Source organism: Mixophyes fleayi, unplaced genomic scaffold (genome assembly GCF_038048845.1).
Source record: "Mixophyes fleayi isolate aMixFle1 unplaced genomic scaffold, aMixFle1.hap1 Scaffold_29, whole genome shotgun sequence".
Classification (NCBI taxonomy): Eukaryota; Metazoa; Chordata; class Amphibia; order Anura; family Limnodynastidae; genus Mixophyes; species Mixophyes fleayi.
In genome coordinates, this window is record NW_027446953.1 from 3,600,344 (window position 1) to 3,604,556 (window position 4,213).

Consider the following 4,213-nt stretch of genomic DNA (forward strand, 5'->3'; position numbering starts at 1 on the left):
CTGAATCAGTGAACTTTGTAATAGCAGTACCACTGGACTTATACTGCTGAATCAGTGAACTTTGTAATAGCAGTACCACTGGACTTATACTGCTGAATCAGGGAACTTTGTAATATATCAGTACCACTGGAATTATACTGCTGAATCAGTGAACTTTGTAATATCAGTACCACTGGACTTATACTGCTGAATCAGTGAACTTTGTAATAGCAGTACCACTGGACTTATACTGCTGAATCAGTGAACTTGGTAATATAATATTGCAGTACCAATGGGCTTATACTGCAGGATTGGTTTTGCAAATTTTGTTGTAATTAATTTTTTTTGTAATTATTTTTTTGTATTTTTTTTTTATAACTTTTTTTTATTTTTTAAAACACTTGGGAATAATGGGGAAATAACTATGCCCTTAGAAGCACAGAGCACAGGACACAGCACCACTGGACTGAACAGGACACAGCCAGTGCCGGATTAAGGGAATGGAGGCCCCTGGGCTAAGGGGGCCTCCATTCCCCCGTGAGGGCCCCCCCCCGTGGCCCGAGCTGTAAGCCCCCCCCGTGATCCGAGCTGCCCGCCCCCCGCCGGCACTTACCTCCTTCTCCGGCGCGCTGTACCCTCTTTACTGAGGAGATCTCGTGAGAGTGAGACTCACAAGATCTCCTCAGTAAGGAGACTACAGCTTGCCGGGGAAGGACCGCCACCATATGTCTGTCCAGTGTGCCAGAGAACCTACTCTAATCCCACATTGTTGACACCCCATGTACTGCTGCCTATTATAGAGGTCCTGTTTGAACGCATAACCATGGATCTGGCTGGTCCACCAAAAATTTTTGAGTGTCTACCAATATATTCTGTTTTTCGTAGACTGTGCCACCAATTATCCAGAGGATGTGCCCTTGTGGAAAACAGCTTCACATACGATTGCTAAGGAGATAGTCCTCATGTATGCAGAGCCAGATGTAGACCTCATGGGGCCCTAGCCAAGATCCTGGTTTGGGGCCCCCCTACCTGAAACAATCTATAGCACTATATTTTTGTAGCATACCATATACCCCTATAGTTGAGTAGAAGGGAAGCTATGTGCCGCAAAAGGAGGGGTGGCCATACCATTGGGGGCATGACTTGCATAATTGGGGGCGTACCTAACATGTGATAAGAGCTAGGCCACTCTCCTACAGAAAAAGGCAACACTAAATAATTACAGAGCAATCCCGTTTTTTGAGTAGTTGGGTCAAAACAACCTAATAGGTATTTTAGTCAGGACAGAAATACTTATTACCGTATATACTCGAGTATAAGTCGACCCGAATATAAGCCGAGGTACCTAATTTTACCACAAAATACTGGTAAAACTTATTGACTCGAGTATAAGCCTAGGGTGGGAAATGCAGCAGCTACTGGTAATTTTTTTTTAGATTTATTCATTATTATGTTTTTAATTTACATCTGTATATGCATTTTTATATCATGTGTGTTTTTCAGTTTATTGCTATTTTGTCATTTTGATGTATGCTTTCACCCCCTATGTACATTGTTGTGGAAAATAAGAATATGTATACACATAAAATACAAATAAATTATTAAGTGTGTAAATTGTGAAATTTGAAAATCTATTACTTGCAGTTTGGTGGGGTTGTCAGTTGTCAGGACTTGAGTTCCAGGGTCACTCTCACACGTTTGCAGCCACTATTGCACTCCTTTGGGACGTACGGCATCACATTTGCCACAGCCTCTATTATATGTGCATCCTCCTGGAGCCCATATTGTCTTAGCTCTTCCTTGATACACATCTTCACATGCCGGCGCTCCAGTGGCAGAAAGGGGATGAAGAAATCAACTATGTTCTGGTCAATGAGGCTGCTGTGAAAGAATGCACCTTTTTTGTTGTAAAGTGCTAGAGAGATTTCAGGCTGCAGATCCTGTAACTTCATCTCCTCCCTGTCTTTCCCCATTTTCAAGTTCTCCGGCACCTTTGTGTTTATCAGGTTGCCATAATCATTGCTGCTGAAAAATGAAGATCGCTTTAAGGTAAGACACTCCGTTAAAAAAAAAAAATAGAGAGAGATTTTTTCAGCCTTTTCCTTCCTCCGCAGTGGAACACATGTGCGTTCCACCAACAGGAAGTTCGGCATTTGGAACGCAAGTTTGCGTTCCAAATGCCGAACTTCCTGTCAGTGGAACGCACATGCGTTCCACTGCGGAGGAAGGAAAAGGCTGAAAAAATCTCTCTCTATTTTTTTTTTTTAACGGAGTGTCTTACCTTAAAGCGGAACTGAACAACTGAGGGACCGGACACCAGGTAAGTTCACCCGTGTATAAGCCGAGGAGGCTTTTTTCAGCATACAAAAATGTGCTGAAAAACTCGGCTTATACACGGGTATATACGGTAAGTTGTTTGCAAGAATTATACGCATAAATCCAAGGATGTGCCCCTTGTAACCTGTATCATCACACTGTGCCCCTTCACAGTAACACATTTGCTCCTTCATCGTCACTTTTGTCCCTCCATCATCACACTATGCCCCTTCATTGCCACTTTTGCCCCTTCACAATATCACTTCTGTGCCCCTTCACAACACCTCTGTGCCCCTTCACATCACCATGGTGCACCTTCATATCACCACTGTACCCCTTTATAATTGTGTGTAAAACAACTTGTTTCCCCTTTATAATAGTGTCCCACTGTGCCTTTGTTAGTTTTCTTACCTTTCTATTGTTTTCTTCTGTTCTGTTTTCTTATTTCTGTTTTCTCATCTTCTGTTCTGTTTTGTCTTCTTTCTTGCCCCGCTGCGTGCGCTGCTCCTCTCCGTTCCACAATGAGTTTTCTTTGAATATAATGTTGGGCGTAATGACGTCACATGGCGTTACTCACGCACGACATACAGTGGAATGCAATGGAGCAGGGAGGTGGGGAGGAGGCTACCGGGGGCCGCTGCAATCATGTGATTTTTTTTTTATTTGTATTTTTCTCCCTCAGACACAATATTTTTTTTATTGGCTGGCATATCCCACAGCCTTGCTGCCGGGCCCCCTAGGTTGCCTAGTGGTAAATCCGTCCTGCATGTATGTATGTCATGTATACACCCTAAAAGATCTTGATGGATCAGAGGTGTTAGGAATACACTGGTAAGAAACATTACATTGTGTTGCAGTTAAAAATAGTTTACTGAGTGTCAGCAGCAGACAGGGAATAACGACAGAGTCATAGTACTGAACTGGTAATAATGATACACAGGATAATAGCTGAGGCACAACTGTAACACAGTGCTAAAACAGAAACAGGAATGTGCAGACAAATATGGACATACACAGTGTAGCATAAAATCTCTGTCAGTTGACAGACACATGCAGAAGTGTCCCTGGCACACTGGTAATGTAAAAATCTTTCTGACACTAATTCAAAATAGCAACTCGTGTCTGGTATAAATGGTGTTCATTTGAGGCAGGTATGCAGAAAAGCTGATGGTAACGCAGCCCAAAAAGCACAAACAGACCCAGCACAGAAGTCCCCATAGTGCAGAGCCAGGGTTCAGGAGCTAGAAGTCACTGTAATGCAGAGCCAGGAACCAACTGGTATGGTACACTTCATGAATTTGTGTGTCATCCTTGTGCAGGGGTCATGATAATCTTCTATGTATTGTTACAATTTTAGTATATGTGCTGCTGAAGCAAGCTGGAATGATACAGAACCAGAAAGCTATATTGTAAGTACTATTACCAGTCATATAACGCTGGACAAATGAGGACCTTACTCAGAGAGACCCTCAGTAGGATTAGGCAGGATGCACATCTCCAACAGTGACTGATCTGCTGGTCACCCCTTGATGTCAAAAAAGCGACCAGAACACTGTGGCAACATGCATATGAACCTACCAAACTGGGGAAATCATATGCAAATCTTAACAAGAGGACCAATCTCATTCCTAAATTCATAAAAAAATCTGTGTCACCTTTGGGATTAAACTCTAGCTACACAGTATATTACCCTCAAACAAAAGGGATTATTAAAAAGTTTTACAGGAAACATGTGCTGCACAAAAATGAAGAGATTAACTGTCGTTGTTCTGTTTTATGTATAGTTCTCATGCCAAATAGTATTTATAGTCTAGGGCTACTACTATAGATACTTGCATTAGAGTGCTAGCTTGCACTTTTGTGTACATATATATAAACATATATAAACATAGAAACATAAACATATTACACATATATG

At 42.0% G+C, this 4,213-nt stretch overlaps 1 non-coding gene across 1 annotated transcript; it reads right to left on the bottom strand.

Moving 5' to 3' along the window:
* Positions 1-3,569: 3,569 nt before the first annotated feature.
* Positions 3,570-3,672, bottom strand: LOC142127217 (U6 spliceosomal RNA). The gene has a single exon (XR_012685345.1). It is a non-coding gene; the product is annotated as a U6 spliceosomal RNA (small nuclear RNA).
* Positions 3,673-4,213: the final 541 nt, after the last annotated feature.